Source organism: Felis catus, chromosome B1 (assembly GCF_018350175.1).
Source record: "Felis catus isolate Fca126 chromosome B1, F.catus_Fca126_mat1.0, whole genome shotgun sequence".
Lineage (NCBI taxonomy): Eukaryota > Metazoa > Chordata > Mammalia > Carnivora > Felidae > Felis > Felis catus.
The window spans coordinates 190,514,608-190,533,846 of NC_058371.1; the positions used below are offsets into that span (position 1 = coordinate 190,514,608).

The 19,239-nt window shown below is 37.3% G+C and overlaps 1 long non-coding RNA gene across 1 annotated transcript in view; it reads right to left on the minus strand.

Moving 5' to 3' along the window:
- Positions 1-19,239, minus strand: part of LOC123385102 — a 324,527-nt gene that overhangs the window by 250,352 nt on the left and 54,936 nt on the right. The window contains exon 3 of the long non-coding RNA XR_006597196.1: positions 13,563-13,637. This is a non-coding gene — a long non-coding RNA (uncharacterized LOC123385102). The remainder of the gene's footprint in view (positions 1-13,562; positions 13,638-19,239) is intronic.

A 19,239-nucleotide genomic window follows, 5' to 3' on the forward strand; every position in this document is an offset into this window, starting at 1 on the left:
CTCTGACATTGCATCATGTAGAGATATGAAATCTGTTGATTCTTGTCAAGTTTCTAACATGTAGGTACTTGTCCACTATTTTCAATAAATATTTACAAAATTTCACAAAATATATTCATTTGAATCCTGTGTTTAATTTAGTTGTTTTTGTTTTGTTTTGTGGGGCTTGAACTCGGACCCTAAGATCAAGACCAGAGCTGAGATCAAGAATCAGATGCCTAACAGACTGAGCCACCCAGGTGCCCCCCTGTGTTTAATTTTATTTTGAAATACATTAACACAAACTCTCTATATAAATGTATATATGTATATACATGCATGTGTGAGTGTATTTATTTATTTATTTACAAATTTTGGCTTAAAGACTGATATTGAATAGATTACCAGTGCACCCACCAAATAAAAAATCGCCAATATATTTCAAGTCCACTGTGTATGCCTGATCTCAGTCTTCTTCCATATAAGAGGTAACCTCTGTCATTAATTCTGTGTTTATTATTGTTTCTCCTTTTTATTGTCTTTGTCATATGTTTATATTCCCGAAAGAATATTCCGGTTATATTCCGAAAGAATGCATTGCTTAAGTTCTCATTGTTTTTGGTTTTGTTTTTAAAGTTTATTTTGAGAGAGAAGGGGGAGAGGGGCAAAGAGAGAGGAGAGAGAATCCTAAGCAGGCTAAGTACTGTCAGAGTAGAGCTGGACGCAGGGCTAGATGTAACTAATTGTGAGGTCATGACCAGAGGCAAAATCAAGAGTCTAAAGCTTAACTAATGAGCCACCCAGGCACCACAGGTTCGCATGTTTTAAACTTTACATTAAAATATATATATTTTTTGCTTGCTTTCAGGACTTGCTTTTAGGATTGTCCTCCTGATTTTTGTATTCATCTTTGTTGATGTACGTGTCTAAATTCATTTGTTTTCACTCCTGTTTAGTATGAGTTGCATTATTTTAACATAATTTATTTATTTACTTTGTTGTCATGAGAATTTTTCCCCAGGCTTCTAGTTTTACAACTGATATTGCAAATAATGCTAAGCTACAAATATTTAAAAGAACTAAAAGTTTTTTTAAGTATTAAAAAGTATTTGCTTAGTGTTATTTTCAATTCTTTTAGTTGCAAACTCCCACTTTCTTATGCCTTTTGTAATCGCCTTGCAGTTGGATTATTTTTTAAGCCATTGCTCAATACACTTGTCTGTTACCTGGAGATTACGTTCATTTTGATTATTGATATATTTGGATTTAGTTCTATTTCCTGTTTTGCTTTCTATTTATCCTACACGCTCTATGATTCTTTATTTTTCGTCTTTTCGAGAAAGCATTTGACTAGATATTATTTTTTTCTCATGAACTTTCTTCTCCCTTTATTAGATCAGAAAGTATTTCTTTTTTATTTCCTCATTTTCTCTCCAGATATCTTAATATGTCAATCTTTTAAGCAAAGATAACATTAATCAGTATCTTTACCCTGTTCCTCCTCAATATCTTTGACTATAGTCATCTTTTTTATTAAATTCATTCGACAAAGCAGTCTAGTATTCTTTCAAGTTATTAAGATGAAGAAGACATGGTCTGTAGCCTCTAAGAATAAACACTCTCGTTATAAGAGTTTTACAAAAATATCTTCCCTGTTCATGGAAGTAAGTGAAATGAGAGCATGGTGGAAAGTGTCATAGGGGAAGAATAGTCCATCCGTCCTGAAATACAAATATTCCTGCAGGACTTGATGACGGGCTTGGTTCCTGACAATGATGAGGAAAAAGGATACAAAAGAAAGTTGAGGAAGAGATATTTTAGCCCCCCCCCCATAAAATGCATAAGCATAAGCTCAGATGTCAAAAACTACAATCTAGAAGAAAACTTCCCAGTGTATTAAAGGTGCTGAAGCAAAGAGAACAGATCAAGAAGTACTAGATTTTTCTAGAAGAAAGCAGAGAGGAAGTAAAGAGACTCCAGTAATTTAGAACACCTGATATATCCAGAGCACCTGGAAAACTAGAAAGGAAATTGCAAGGTCAAAGGTATAAGTGATATTAAAATTCTTGATATATTTCAGATAGTTTTCATAACTATGTCTGCCATTCTCTTTGATGTTCCTCCTATTCCCTTACATCTCCCCCTTTAAAGCCAACTTTCCTGGCTTGCATTTAAAATAAAAGCCTTCCCTGATTTAGTATAGCATATTGAAATGAGTCTAAGTGAATTCAAAACTCCTCCCTTTTCCTAGGAATTTCTCCATCATCATTCCCTGGAACAAGGAAGGGCAGCAGCCTGCCTTATAATGTGTGACTCTGAGACCAGGTCATGGCTGTGAAACTCAACAAATCATCCAACACTGTCTAAAACTACCATCTTCCCTCTCACAGAAATTTGGGGCTCAGATTATGGTAATTTGTGTCAGACTCAAATTCTGTATGTACTTGGACCTATGACTTACACATTCATTAACTGTGAACTTGTCATATTATATACAATGTAGAAGAAGGGGAGTAGGGTAGGAAAGAATATCTATTTGGTGTAGACAGATATTTCGGAGAACTCAAGTCTAGTACCATAGCAAGGCTGGAAGGCCTAGGGAGCAGAAACTCAGAGAAACAGAGAAACTTGCCAGACTTAATCCCTTCCCAAGGCCATTATCAATCTATTCTCCGTAGTGTAGCCAGATTAATCTCCCTAAAACTCAAATGTCTTTGTCATTTTCCTGCTTGGCAACTTGTTCACGATTCCCTGTCACCTACCTAGGATAAATGCCTAGCAAGTAATATGTTATATAAAGTCCTTCCTATCTTTTTCTTCCTTATTTCCCAGCCTCAACCATCAAAGACACTCTCTGCACTCACTAAAGTCCAGTCATGCTGAATGTGCCGTGTATTCTCTCACTTCTAGAGCATTACAGTTTCTGTTCTCTATGCATGTTTATTCATGACATCAATTTCAGTGTTCCTTTCAAGACTCTGCTCATGACCTCTCCTCCCAGAATCCTGTCCTTAGACACCAGACCGTGGTCTCAGAGAATTCTAAAAATTTCCTTTAGGAGTTACCATATTACGCTTACATGTTTTATATGTGTGTGCACACATGTTGAGCCTCTACTAGCCTATAAACATATGTGTAATACCAAATTTTACTGAATAGATGGAACTCATTCCAGGGTTTATGGCTCGATGGGGTGGAGCACTGCATGGTCTTAAGGAGACCATGTGAATCTTAAACTGAGCACTTTAAAGCAGTGCACAACCTGCATATCCATGCATTGTGGACCTATTGGTCTATTTTTCTCACACACAACTCAACCCCCCTTCGCCCCCCCAAAAGGAAGGTGATTTAGTTTTGTAAAAGTAAGACCTAGCAATAGTACTCAGTAAAAGCAGGGCTTCAGTTCATTTGCTGAATTACTGACGGGTGAAAATAAGATTATTATTTAGTCTATTATTTTTATTTAGCATGTCTTTGATTACAAGTGAGTTTTTTGAAGTTGATAAAACATGTAATTACTTTCTTATGAATTATGGGACTTTTTCCTTTTTGATCCGTATGAACTTTATGTATAAATGATATTAACGTTTAATGTGCCATATGTGTTGCATGTAGTGTTTGCTTCCAGTTTTCTATTTGAATTTGAATTTTATGATATTTTTACAAAATATTTCAAAAGCATCAAATCTCATATATCCTTTTGTGATTTTTCCCTTGCTTTTATGATGAGAGCGTCTTCTCATCCCATCTTACAGATTAAAGTATATTTATATCAGTTTCATCCTTTTTTATTTAATCCTGCAACTATCTGGGGTTTGTTTTGTGGTGTGGTGTGACTTAAGACTTACAATTACTTTTGTTGGAGAAAAAATAATAACCAATTTGTTTCAGAGTCAAACTAAAAGGGAGAGTCTTTATTTGCTTGGCCATCTAACTGCACAGTGCAAGTGAAGAGTATCTTTCACTTTTTCAAAAGTATATTTTGAAGTCATAAAAATCACCATTGGCTGGACCCTGAGGCTATGTGTTCAAAAACCCAATGTGTTGTATGCTGTTACTGTTTCCATATTCTGTTAGCACTTTTATTTTCTGTTGTTATTGTTAGCACTTTTAAATAATTGAATAAAGTAAATTATCATGCTGCTTTGCAAGAAAAAGAGCTTATATGTGATGTCTGAGGTTGATCCAAGAGTTGGAAATTATATTTCAGTCCCTGCTCATGCCAAGATCACATATTTTAATCTAGAGACCATTTTGACTCCCAACACAGTGTTAACCGCTAATCCTTCTGAAATCAGGGGAAGGACATAATCTTCTAAATTCCACTGAAGAAAAAGTATTCCAGATAGGTCAAATGAACATAACCAAACTCAATAATAAATATTTCAAAATTGTAAGTTTTATGTAGTTTTTGTGAACTAGTACATAGGAACTGGAGTCCACCATTAAAATGTTAGTGGCTACATTGGGCTGTTATTGTAAGCTATTAAGGAGCCACGTTCCACTGATCTCTGCTATCAGGTGTATGCCTCACATCAGGTGTCAGGCAGATTGGACTTGCTGGTTTAAAATGGCTTCCTGGGTCATATGTGATGACTGGATCCTCCCTCCACCTGCTCCCTTATCCTCCAGCAGGCTAGCCCAGCTTGTCCACATGCTCAGTTCCAAGGGCATGAGCCTGGAAACTGTTAAGACCTCTTGGGGCATAGGCTTGAAACTGTCACAATGTCACATTTGTCACAGCCTCCAGATCAAAGGTTTAACAGATATAAGGCATGGGGAAACTGAGCCCACCGCTAAATGGGCAGTATTGCAAAGAATGATGGCCATTTTTGCAATTTCGCACAAAGAAATGTAGCTTTGTGTTTCATTCTAGGAATCTCTACTTTGCAGGTGGGATGGAGCGAGGTGTTCAAGCGAAATAGAAAGGATCTCATTATGACACTGGTGGGCTCTATCCCACACTCCCCTTGTTGACCTGTTCCCCCACTAAAAATAAAAAATCCTCTTTTACTGCATTTGTGGAAGGTGGATAACAAGAGTATATTCTTTATTGAAACTGCAGTAAAACTTTTCATGGGCCTAAAGCATTGTGTATAATGTGCCTTTTGGATAAATCAATGCTTATTGCAGGGGAAAGAAAGAAGAGACTTCTAAATCATCCTCATTTACTTTTTCACTAATCTACTTTCTGTCTTCATGAATTTGTCTATTCTGACATTTTGCATAAGTGGACTCATACAATATGTGGTCTTTTTAATCTGGCTATTTTCATTTAGCAAAACACTTTCAAGGATCATCTTTTCATAGCATACATTAAGTACTTTATTCCTTTTTATAGCTAAATAATATCCCATTGTGTAAATACACTGCATTTTGTTTATCCATTTATTAGTTGATGGACATTTAGATTGTGTCTACTTTTTCCCTAATTTAAATTATACTTGTATAAGCATTCATGTAGAAGTTTTTGTGCAGACATGTTTTCAATTCTCTTGGAGATATATATAGAAATAGATATATATGCATAGACATATAGATCTATACACACACAGAGAGATATATGTACACACCTTAGAATGGAATTGCGAAAGTGAAACACTATGTTTCACTGTTTTAAGAATTGCCAGACTATTGTCCAAAGTAGCCGCACCATTTTATATTCCCACGTGTAGTTTATGTGGGTTCTGATTTCCTCACATCACTCATTATTATTATTCACCAGTACTTGTTATTATCTGACTTTTTTATTACAGCCATCCTTGTGGGTAGACTGTCTCACTGTGATTTTGATTTCCATTTCCCTGATGACTAACCAGGCCTACCTTCTTTTCATGTGCTTATTGCCATTTACATATCTTCTTTGAAGAAATATCTATTTAAGTCCTTTTGACCTATTTAATTGGGTTATTTTTTTTTATAGTTGACTTGTAAAAGGGTTTTCGGTACATATTCTCTATATGAGTCCCTAACCAGATATATGATTTGCAAACATTTTCACCCATGTATAGGTTCTCTTTTCATCTTCTTGGTTGTGTCCTTCATAGCACAAAAGTATTTTAAATTTTAATTGAGTCCAATTTGTCTATTTTTACTTTGGGTATAATATTTAAGAAACCATTGCCTAATTCAAAGTCAAAGGAAATCTTCAAAGGAAGATTTACTCCCATGTTTCCTTCTAGTTTCAGCTTTTACACTATGCCTTTGATTCATTTTGAGTTAATGTTTGTATATTGTATAAGGTGGGGGTCTAATGTTATTCTTTTGCACATAGGTAGTTGTCTGGATCTGTTGAAAAAAACTGTTGTAAAAACCATTCTCTTTTTTTAAGTTGAAGTATAGTTGACGTGCAATGTTATTTTAGTTTCAGGTATGCAACATAGTGATTCCACAATTCTATACATTATGCTATGCTCCGCAGGGTATGTGTAGTTACCATCTGTCTCCATACAAAGCCATTATGATATTACTGACTGTATTTCCTGTGCTGTACTTTTCATCCTTGTGGCTTATTTATTTATAACTGGAAGTCTGTTCCTCTAAAATCTATTCTTTCTCCCAGTGTATTGTCTTGACACTCATGTCAAAAATCAATTGACTATGAGAGTTTATTTTTGGACTCTCAATTCTGTTCCATTGATACAAATCCTTATGCCAGTACCACACTGCACTGATTACTGTAGCTTTTTAATAAATTTTGAAATTTTAAAGTGTTAGTCCTCTGATTTTGTTTCCTTTTTACACAATTGTTTTGGCCATTCTGGGTCCGTTTCCCTATGAATTTTAGAAAGCTGGTCAATTTCTGAAAAAACAAAAAGGGCAGCTAGATATTGACAGGAATTCCTTGAGTTTGTAGATTAATTTTGGGAGTATTATCACCTTAACAATATTAAATCTTTCATTCCATAAAAATAATGTCTTTCCACTTATTTACATCATTTAAAATTTCTTTTAATGATATTGTATACTTCCCAATGTACAAGTCTTATACTTCTTTTGTTCTAGTTTATTTTTAATGAATGTATTGTTCTTGACATTATTGTAAATATTTTCTTAATTTCCCATAGTTTTAACCTTAGCTGCTATCTAGAATCAGTTACAATATCAAGACAACTTAGTAAGTATCTAATATATATATATTAACAACTTTTAAGCACAATGAAAATTTTGGCTTATGGAGGATACAAGGATTCAATAAATAAAGCATGAAATAATATGAAAAACATGTTGATCTCTGGCCCAAGTTCTTTGAACAGAGCTCCTAAAATCTTTACAATTTCCTACCTAATAGGAACACTAGGAACATCTTTTGTTCTAGTATTTGAACTTTGACCCTGGTTCCTGATACAAAACTCCTAAATCCTTTAGAATGTCCTGGGTAATAGGAATATCTTTTATCCTAATGAGGCAACTCTTAGTGGGCTCCCAGATGGTTTCATGATGGGAGCTGGTCACCAGAATGACCAAGCCATGATTAGAAGCTTAGAACTTTCCATCCTACCTCCCACTTTCAGGGAGGGGAGTGGGACTGGACACTGAGCTGACTGACCATACACCTATGTGTTGAGGACCTCATAAAAAAATCCCAAAAGTACAGGGTTCAGAGAACTTCCAGATTGGTGGACACATCCACGTGCTGCAACTCCATGGGGGCAGAATGTCTTGTGCTACAGACACTTCCAGACTCACTCTGTGCATCTCTTCATCTGACTGTTCGTCTTTACCCTTTATTATTTCCTTTACAGTACACTGATAAACATAATTTAGTGTTTCCCTGAGTTCTGTGAGCCATTCTAACAAATTACTGAATCCAAGGAGGGGGTCATGGGAACCCCAAATTATATAAGAGTCAGTCAGAAGTACAAATGACAGCCTGAGACTTGCAACAGACTTCCGAATTGGCACAGTCTTGTGGGACTGAGCACTTAACTTGTGAGATCTGATGCTATCTCCCAGTACTAGACAGTATCAGAACTGAAATGAATTATAGGACACCCTACTTGGTGTCACAGAGTATTCACTGATGTGTAAAAAGCCCACACATCTGGTTTCAGCAGTATTGTGAGTATGAGAGTAAAAAGGAAACACAGGAATGTTTCCCCAAACTGTTGTAGGACACTCATGCCATATTAAATGGCAGAGTATCTGCTATATAATAAATGCTTGTGAATAGTAAATAAATGAACGACATAATGATGGCAGTGGTGATAACAATGTTCGCTTTACTTATTTTTTATAATTTTTTTAATTAATTCATTTTGAGATAGAGTGAGAGCATGAGTGGGGGAGGGGTAGAGAGAGAGAGAGAATCCCAAGCAAGCCCTGCACTGTTAGTACAGAGCCTGATGCAGAGCTTGAACTCACAAACCATGGTATCATGACTTGAGCTGAAATCATGAGTCAGATGCTTAACCAACTGAGCCACCCAGGCACCCTGATGTTTGCTTTAATCAAAGGCAGAATATGTAGCCTCTTAGTCTATTCATAATCCTACTTCCTAATTCCTATCTCTCACTCTATACTCCAAGAATTCCAACTACTTATATCTCCTAAAATGTGCTATTTCACTCTCATATACATCAAAGAATATGCCTGGAACACTTTTATGTCCCCTGCCCAAAGCTCCCTATCTTTGCCTAACTCTTTCTTACCTCTCTAGTCTCAGCCCTGTCTAACTGCCACTTCCATTAAGAAGGCTTTCCCAACATTTTCAGGTTGGGTTAGGGGCCCTCCATGTGTCTCCCATGGTGACTCCCAATTATCCCTGTGGTGGCACCATCACATATCTCTTTGGTTGTCATGCCTACTAGGTTGTAAGCTCCTTGAGGTCTATCTTCACCATCCAGAACAAAGGCTGCTACATACCAAGTGTTCAAAACATAATCAAACACAAATGAATAAAATTATCCAGAGCAGTCTGTGTCTCTAGGGTATTGGATTCAATCAACATTTCTCCCTTAATTTTCCTGTTTTCTTTGTTCTTCCATTACCTTTCTACAATTGTCTTACTCCTTATTTTAATTTTTATTGTCATGTGTCTATTGTCAAACATGGTCCTGGTTGAAAGCATCTTGAGAGATTCCCTCTGACCTTAAAATGGTCATAAAACCAATTAATTGGTACATAAAACCATGATGAGACAACTCTGAAGATGGATGCAAATCACATTTCCAGACCCATTGCCTATTCCCACAATACCCACGCACCAACTGGGGTTGAAATCATATCATGCGTTTGAAGAGATAATTTTTGACTCACTGGATGTGGTAGTATTTTGGTATGTTAAAACTATGTATAAAATCACTATGTTTTCAAATCAGTCTATTGTTTCACTCTATTCTCTTCTTTTCACCAACATGTTCTCTGTATTGCACATCTGACCTAAGGTTTACTGACCATGAGATGTTAGGCATGTCATTTTACTTCTCTGACTCCTGGCAATGATATGTGAACACTAACACCCATTTCTCATGTCATATGGAAGGAATGAAATCTAAAAAGTCATATAAGCCGTCATACCCTATTCCTGGCATATTGAATATGTACAATGGTTTCCTTCTCTATCCACCCAGCTTCCTATATAGACACAACTATGGTCTTCAGATAAACGCCTAGATAGAAACCTTATTTTTTAGTAAGCATGTGGTTGATGGTCACTTTGAACCATTTATCAATAAAAAAATAATAATAAACATACTATGAGAAAAACAAAATAAATTGATTTCTTACATTCCTTTTCTTTGTTATTTTTATAAATGTTATTTAAATCTAAGAAATTATTATACTCTCTTGGGATTGGCTCTGGTTACTCCTCAATATAGGTACCTCCTTTTAGAATGTCAGTGTTGTTCATGGACACTACCGTATTTTGCTCAGAGTTGAGTATTTTCCAAAACCCTGCAACCCATTTCCCCTATAAATTATTCTTATTAATGTTCCCATACTAAAATGCCTACATATTGCATTTTTTTTTTTTTTAGTGCAGGGGGTGATTTCAATATTTCAAAGACCCCTATAAATCAAACATAGTGTTGTAAAAACCAAGCAATTTGGCTGGAAAAGCAAAGACATGGTTCCTGTCTGACATTTGCATCAGAAAGTCAGCCAAGCTTCTGAGTGCATTAGTCCATGGAAACAAGAGTCCTCTTATGATAAACAAGCGCTCTGGGAGACAGGGTATTATCACAAAGAGGATTATTTATGCTAGTTCGAGAAACAAGAAAAGGGGAAAAATGTAATCCCCTTCAGATCTTGAGGCTGCTGATCAAATAAAAATTTCAAAGTAAAATTTTTGAAAATTGGCTCTGAGAGTGCTTATGGTTTTAGTCAGAAAATAAGCGAGCAGAGGGACCTGGGAATGGGAGAATATCGACAAATAGAAGAGCTAATGCTGAATTCTCTTGAAGCAGGATTTTAATTCTCTTAAATATCAGAAGCTACCCCAACTTCATTATAGACCTCATTGGAAATAAAACCATCTCTGTGGGAAAAAAAAAATAGACTTGTATATATTCATTCAGAAATGCACACTCATTTGGAAACACAGATATGAAGTCCAGACTAGAAAACATACCCTCAAAAAACACCCAAATATGGCCATTCACAAAATTTGCATATTGATTTTGAAGCCATAGATAGGCTTAGGGATGAAAAACAGGACCCAGGGTTTAGCCAAATCTGTAATGTTCAAGAGCATAAAGTGTCTTTAAAGTTAAAATGCCAAACAAAAATTAATATCTTCTATTTTTTCTTTAACATGGTTCAAGAAAATTCTCATCTAGATTGGTCTCTGGTATTATTTTATTCAAGACAAAGAAAGTTTCTTCTAATATATACAAAGGAGGCATGATTTTTACTTATATCATAAACATATAAAGCAATCTGGGTCTGTTCTGAAAAATAGATGAAAAAATGAGGGAAACAAAAAAACCAAGTCTTTCAAACATACCAGGTTAAAAACTGACTGTAAAAACAACAACAACAACAAAAACTGACTGTAGTGACTGTGGTCACCTGTGAGAAAGTCAGACTCATTTCAGAAACCATAGAATAACAGTATCAAACATATCAGAAATGATGCAGTTTGTCAGGCATGGCTTTAAATCCCAACTCTGTCTGCCATTTATAAGTTCTGTAGTACTGGAAAAGATGTTTAGCCTCTCTGTGCCTCATTCTCTGCATCTTTATTATTTTTTTAATTTTTTTTTTAACGTTTTATTTATTTTTGAGACAGAGAGAGACAGAGCATGAACGGGGGAGGGGCAGGGAGAGAGGGAGACACAGAATCGGAAACAGGCTCCAGGCTCTGAGCCATCAGCCCAGAGCCTGACGCGGGGCTCAAACTCACGGACCGCGAGATCCTGACCTGAGCTGAAGTCGGCCACTTAACTGACTGAGCCACCCAGGCGCCCCCCATTCTCTGCATCTTTAAATGGAGGTAACAAATATTTAACTTTCAGACCTTTGTTAGTATTCTATACTCTCTCGTTTTAGTTATAATGCCAGGTACATATTAAGGTACTCATTCAACATAATTATTATACATTAATATAAAAGTTGCTTAAAATAGTTCATAGATTACATTTAATTTAAATCAACTCTAACATAATCTAATTCAAGCTACATTAAATGAGTAACAAAAGATGTTTAAAAGAGATTAAGAATTTGAAAGCACAACCATATGACTAAAACACTCTTTCATTCCAAATGGCTGTTTATCAGTAAAATTCCTGGGATTTCAGGAGAAAGGGAGCCCTTGATGTGCAGCCACAATAAAACAGATGAGCAGACCACAGTGCACAGGTTAGAGGTGACCTTAGGGGAGATGACAGGTCTCCAGAAACAACAACATAGTGGTAAACAACAACATAGCGTCAAGTGGAAAATCCACCCCATCAAGCAGTTGTCTTCATTACTCAGCAGCAAAAAAAAAAAAAAAAAAAAAAAAAAAGAAGGTCTGATGGATGTTTCCCAGTGAATTGGCCACCTGCTGTTGGTGCTCTTGTGTCCTAGGGACTCAGGTTTGAAGCAATCTTCCATTCTACGTCTCTGTAATCTTATATCCTAAGTTATATCCTAAAGGATAGGTGCAGCTTGATTATGAGATAAGAATATGGCAATTTAACAAGGGACAGTGGCTAAATGGAGGGGATCTAACTAAGTTCAATACCAGAAGAGAATGGAGCTAATAAAGAACATGTTTGGAGCTATTAAGAGAATGCAATGGAAAGATTAATGTAGAACACTTAGCACATGAAGTTCTCAGGAAATGTTGGTAAATGTTTTTATAGAAAAGTGTACAATAGAATCAACTATTATTCTTAAATGAGCATATTCAGTTATTACTTTAATATTATGTCTAACAAGAACTTCTGTCAACATGTCCAAGGACTGAAATTAGGATCAAATGTCACAGATCAAAAACATCGAAGACAACAAGACAATGAGACCCAAGAAGGGGATCAAGATAGTGACAGTAAATTACAATAGGGTATTACTAAGAACTTTTTGTTAGCCAAAGAATAGAAAGGGAGATGGCTTATGCCAGAGGAACAAGAATGGGACAAATATAATTCCTACAGCCCATTTCACATCCCTGTTCCTCATTTCAACTTTCAACTACTTGTGCCCCATGAGACCTTTCCTACCTGCAAATGAATATCTTTTCTTTTCTTAGGTCATTATATCATAACCATGTCCCACACGACCAAAACCTTACTTTGTGACTTCAAAATGACAGCTGATAAATATGTTAAAACTGCCCATGTTGAGGAGATATTTTATTTTATTTTTAATGCTTATTTATTTACTTTTGAGAGAGAGCACAGGCAGGGGAGGGACAGGGAGAGAGGGGGGGAGATACAGAATACAAAGTAGGCTCCAGGCTCTGAGCTGTCAGTGCAGAGCCCAATGCGGGGCTTGAACTCCTGAACTGTGAGATCAGGACCTGAGTCAAAGTAGGAAGCTTAACCAACTGAGCCACCTAGGTGCCCCTTGAGGAGATATTTTAAAAGTCTCTGGCCCACTTCTACACTCAGGATATAGATTTTTTTTCTCATAGTGTTTGTGGGAGGGGGAAAGCACAATTTATTATAGACTGAAATGTATTTCATCAAAATCTGTATGTTAAAGCTCTGACTCCCAATGTGACTGAATTTGGAGATAGACATTTAACCTTAAATTAAATGAGTTTCTAATATAGAGATTTCAATCTCTCCCTGTCTCCCCCAACCCCCTGTGCAGGCACAGAAGGAAGCCCATGTGAGGACACAGTGAGAAGTTAGCCTTCTGCAACCCAAAAGAAAGGTCTCACCAGAGACCAGATACCAACTCTGCCATCGCCTTGCTATTGGATGTGAAGCCTCTAGCACTATTAAAAAATAAATGTCTATGGTTGAAGCCACACAGTCTGTGATATTCTGTTACTGGGGAGGAAGAAATTTTCCTCTGTCCAAGATTTTTTGTCTGGACTAACTATTAAATTTGCATGACACAGATTAACAGGAGAAAATCAAATTTAGTGTCCTATGTATAAGGAATCCACAAAGACATGAAATTCCAAAGACAGGCAACAGGAGGCTTACCTGACATCCTGGGCCAAGGAGAGGAGTAGGAGTCTCAAAGAGGAGGAAGATCATTACCAGATCTGTAAGAGATGTCTGAAAAAAAAAAAAAAAAGGCTGCCCTGTTATACAGATAAGTTTCTTAGGTGAAAAGGAATCTCTGTTAATAGCTCTCTTTCTGATATAGGTTCTCCTTTACAATGTAAATTGAGGTAGCTGAAGGGGAAGTTAAAAGCTTTTCCTGAATTAGTTGGGCTTTGATTGCATTTTACTCAAAATAGTCTTCATGTCTAAATGATCCATATTGGGGCAGCCTACCCTTGGCCCCCACACATGTGTCACGGTAGCCCTTACACACTAATATATGTACAGCCTTATCCAAAGGACTGCATAAAGTGGTGGAAATTTCAGATATCCTCAAAGACAGGATAAATAGAACATACAAGTATGGTACATTTTATAAAGTCCTCAAATTAATCTGCATAAAGTCTTAACAGCATTTTTCTATTATCATAGTTAAAAATTTTGCTTAATCCGGGGTACCTGGGTGGCTCAGTCGGTTAAGTATCTGACTTCAGCTCAGGTCATGATCTCATGGCTTGTGAGTTGGAGCCCCGCGTTGGGCTCTGTGCTGACAGCTCAGAGCCTGGAGCCTGTTCTGGATTCTGTCTCCCTTTCTCTCTACCCCGCCCCCACTCACACTCTGTCTCTGTCTCTCTCAAAAATAAACATTTAAAAACAAAAAAAACAAAAAAAATTTTTGCTTAATTCTGCACACTTGAAAATTAATATATTATAGGGCTCACTGAGTGTTTATTATTCAAATATTGATTGATAACCAAGGAGAGAAAACTTTCCAAAAGCTACTTATATTAGGATTCTGAATTTATTCATCAGCTTTTGGTGGGTGGGGACACTAAGATGAGGAATCTATAGAGGTGAGACTGTAATGTGAAATGCTGAGGGCATAGCATTCTTTTTGTTATGGCTCTCATTAATCAATGAATTTCACCAAATAAATCAACTGAGATTCTCTTTATAACCATGATACTCCATATACAGGCACATCTGTTTTCAAATTCTAGGTTCTCAGTGTTTGTTGCCTCCTACTAAAACCTCCCTACTTCCCTCCAAAGTTACCTTTCAACCTTTCTTTAAGGAGGATTGATAAGGTAAAAAAAAAGGAGTGTAAAACCTAGTGGAATCTGAGTCTTTCTAATACAATAAAAAAAGTCAAAGGATTTTAAAAGTATATAACTCTAATATTAGATAGTTGATTTAACATTTTTAACGCTTAAAAGTTTTTAAGATTTTTTTTTCTTTTCTTCTTTTTTTTTTCTGAGAGAGAGAGAGAGAGAGCAAGCACGAGTCGGGGAGAGGGGCAGATGGAGAGAGAGAGAATCTTAAGTAGGCTCCATGCTCAGAGGGGAGCCTAGGATCATGATCCGATCTGAAATCAAGAGTCAGATGCTCAACCAACAGAGCCACCCAGGGCCCCCTAAGATTGTTTTAAAATAATTGGAAGCTCCTGGGGCACTTGGATGGTTCCATTGGTTAAGCATCGGACTTCGCCTCAGGTAGTGATCTCATGGTTCTTGAATTCCAGCCCCACAACGGGCTCACTGCTATCACCTTGTCAGCGCAGAGCCCATTTCGGAACCTCTGTCCCCCCTCTCTTTGCCCCTGCCCTGCTTGCTTGCTCCTGCTGGGAAAATAAGTAAAGTTCTGCACCATAAGATGGCCACGGGACTAACATAAACTCTAGTTCCTAGCTTAGAGACTCTTCTTCCAGGTTCTTCTTCCTGCCCTGCTTGCCATGGGTGTCAAATTACTACTAATGGGGAATGCGGAAGTAACAGAAGATAAATTGTCCCCCATGCTTGTGCTTGGGACTCAGATCTCTGGAGAAGGAGCTCCTTTGAGCCCCAAGGTGTAAAATAAAACTCGGATCCACCAAGATCTCCGAGTGCCACTTGGTTTTTCTGCCAGCGATCCAGCCTGGTTCTGTAACACTCTCTCTCAAAAAATAAATAAAACATTAAAAAAATAATTGAAGTCGCTCAGAAATTTCTCCCCATGAACGGGAGGAGTGAGACAGTGATTATGTACTGCTGAATATGTCCTCTTAATGCATGGATATATTCCCTAGTATTCTTATTATCACTGGCCCTACAGCATTTTCCCTCGCACGCACCTAACTTTTCTTATCATTTTCCTAAGGAGAAAGCTCAAAAATTATTGTGTAAGCTATCCTTCCAGACATATATTTATTTATCCAGGGCAATTTTTAAACAATTTCATGGCTCATAGACATCTGACCTCAAAATTTTGGCAAACTGATAGGCTTGTCCAACGTTTTTGCTCCTGCATTTTTTATTATCTTGTCATCCCTGTATTTTCAGGGTTGAATTTGTTTTGTGTGCAAACTTATATTACTTGTGTTCCCAGGTTTTTCTCTCAAATTGAAAATTCAACTAAAGCTGATGGTTTAAAAAATGGAGATTTTAACTACCCAAGGCATATAGGAGAATCTGTGAGACCTGTCTAATCATATAATCAAGTAATTGAAAACAAACCTTGCTCCCCCCGACCCCCCAAGGGCTTAACTCTAGCTACTACTTTCAGTGATTTAATTTTCTTCCTGTTATGTCATCTCCCACAAGATTGCCTGCAAAACAGGCTTGCCAATGGCATGTGAAAACTGCAGCTGCCTGTTTCCTGATGGGTGGCAAAACAACATTAAGTAGATATGTGTTTTCCTTCTCTTTTAGAACCTAGTGTAGTGCTGCTGCCTTGATTATAATCATTCTTCTTCTTTGATCTACATATTTAAGTGACTTTTGACAAGTACTCTCCTCTCTCTGAATTTCAACTATCTTATCCATTGAATGTAGACAATAAGATCACCCCTAGAGAACTGTGCAATGACATGCATGTGATACAGATTACTAATTATTCCCTAGTATCCATTTTTCCTTTTCTATTTTTAATAATGAAGCCGCTGAGTTTCAGCGGAGCACTAGCCTCCTGGTTAAAGACTATACATCGCAGACTCCCTTGCAACTAGTTAAGACCCCCTAAGTTTCCGCCAGCTAAGGCCAGCTAATTGTGATGGAAGTGACGTGTTCAACTCCTTGGTAGTGTCCTTAAATGAAGTTCCTTCTCCCCTCTGTCCTCTGTCCACTTTCCCAGGCTCAAATTTAACATTCTTCTGGGTGTGTCTGTGAGGTGTTTCCAGATGAGATTAGCATCTGAATCATGGATCCCCTTCCTTCATAAGGTGGCACCCTCCAATCTGGTGAGGGCCTGAATAGAACAAAAGGTGGAGGAAGGAAGGATTCACCCCCTTTTCCTGCCTCGCTGTCTGAGCTGCATCATCTCATCTGATCTTTGGCTTTCAGACTCAGATTTAGACCACTGGCTCCTCTATTTCTCAAGTCTTCAAATCTGAACTGAATTACCAGCCAGCTTTCCTGGGTCTACAGCTTGCAGATGACAGATCGTGGGACCTCTTGGCTTCCGTAATCATATGAGCCAATTCCTCATAAATATCTCATGACATAGATACAGATCTATTTAAAAAGACACAAGCCCAAAATGGAACCATTTGCCGCCCCCCCCCCCCCACCAGAACAGCTAACGGAGACTTACTTACAATTTCAACCTATCCCAGGAATGTTACCTTTTAAGAGTCAGTCTAAAATTTCCTGATCCACACTAGTGAGGTCATCTGCATAATAAAAACAAAACCCTATTGTTGCAGTTGCCTTCATCCCAAAAAGGGGTCCTGCCCAGACACAAACCTTTCTTTTCTTTTGCTAATAAGTTCTTGCCCCACCCTCTCATTTGTAAAAACCTTTTATTATGTACAACTCCTCAGAGCAGCTCTCTACCACTGGATGGGATGCTGCCAGATTCATGAATTGCTACTACTAACTCTGTTTCTCTGGAGAACCTTAATACCCATAAGCATGCAAATTCTGTGGAAGTACTTATCAGATAAAAGAGCTATTTAATCATGTATTTAAATGTCTGTGATTTCCCTGCTTTAATCTGATTCATCTTTAGGTATCTGATCAAATACGCCTTTCTCTCTGAATTCTTCCTTGATTTTCTTAGGCATTTAGACACTTGCTGTGCTGTTTTCACATGATGGGTTATAATGCTTATCACATCCTATTATGTATCTTGTCATTTCTTGGTCTCCCTCAAGTCAAAAGCTTGATTTCCTTAACCTTAGCTCAGGCCCTAACTGGCTTATAGTAGGTGTTCAATAAATATTTTAAAATAAATAACTAATGCCAATAATATCTTCAACCTTTACAATATGTCAACCACATTCTGATCCCACAAGGTAAGGGGCTATTATTTGCCCCAACGCACAGGTGAAAAGCTAAAAATTAAACAACTTGTTCAAAATCATACAGCCAGAGCTTTGCGCAGTGGCGGTATTATAGCCAATGAGGTTTACCCAACGCACGATTATTGCTAATTCAAAATTACACAGCCAGTAGGAATCAAGGAAGATTAGACCCGAGGTTTATATGATATCAGTTCGTGAACACTTAACCACAACTTTGCACCCCTTCTCAGCTGACGGAGAACATGAACCAACCAGAAGTGCCAAGCACCAACTGTGTGCCTCTTATTGTGCTAGGCACCAAGGTAATAAAAAAGTTATAAAAATCATTACTTCTGGCTCTCAAAAACAGATGTCCTGTTTAAACAGAGGCAAAGAATATACAAGTAAATTCTCAATCGTATGTGATGGGTGGAGGGAGAAAATGACTAAAAATCAAATAAATATCCCTTAATGGTCTCCACCAGTTTCATCTAAATTCATGAAGGGAAATGATGAAGTTCAATGATCTGCCATATGATGGTGGTATAAAAACTCTTCTCTCCATAAGCATATTTATTTCTAGCTTCACTAGAATGATGAACTATTTATTCACGAAAATAGCCTGGTAAGAAAATACACTAAACTATGAGCTAGGATTAGCATAGATTTCCAAAGAAACTAATCATGCCCAAAAACATGGGTCTTTTTGTCACACCATTCTAAGATAAGTCGATTGAAGATCGTCGAAGAAGTACTGGATTATATTTCATTTATTCAGACCCAGGAAGTGGGTTAGCGCCTCAGGAAAACTTGTGCTCATATTAAGCAAAATTGTTATAGGTGCTGAACGAGTACTGTCTAATATACTGCATACTAACTGAAGGTCATAAAACAAAGAGTAATCACAAATTGCCTGGCATTTAGATGAAAATGCTCAGACTACGAGGATTTACAAAACAGATATAATGCAAAAGTAATGACTGTGCCAGATTATTTCTATAAACCGAAATGCAGAAAATCGTAACTCTCTTATAAATGGGAGGGCCAAGATGTCAAATAAAACAATAGTTTGAGAAGTTATCCTCCATCTATCTAGTATTTGTTTTTTTTTATATAACTATACGCACTACGCACATAGTATCATTTTCATGATTCATTCAACAAAATAGTTAGTACTCACTCTCCGGAAGGCATTAGAAATAGGTAGAAATAGGGGCAGCTGGGTGGCTCTGTCGGTTGAGCATCTTTTGATATCAGCTCAGGTCATGATCTCACGGTCATGACATTTAGCCCTCCCTGCATGGGGCTCCGTGCTGAGCGTGGATCCTGCTTGGGATTCTCTCCCCTCTCTCTCTG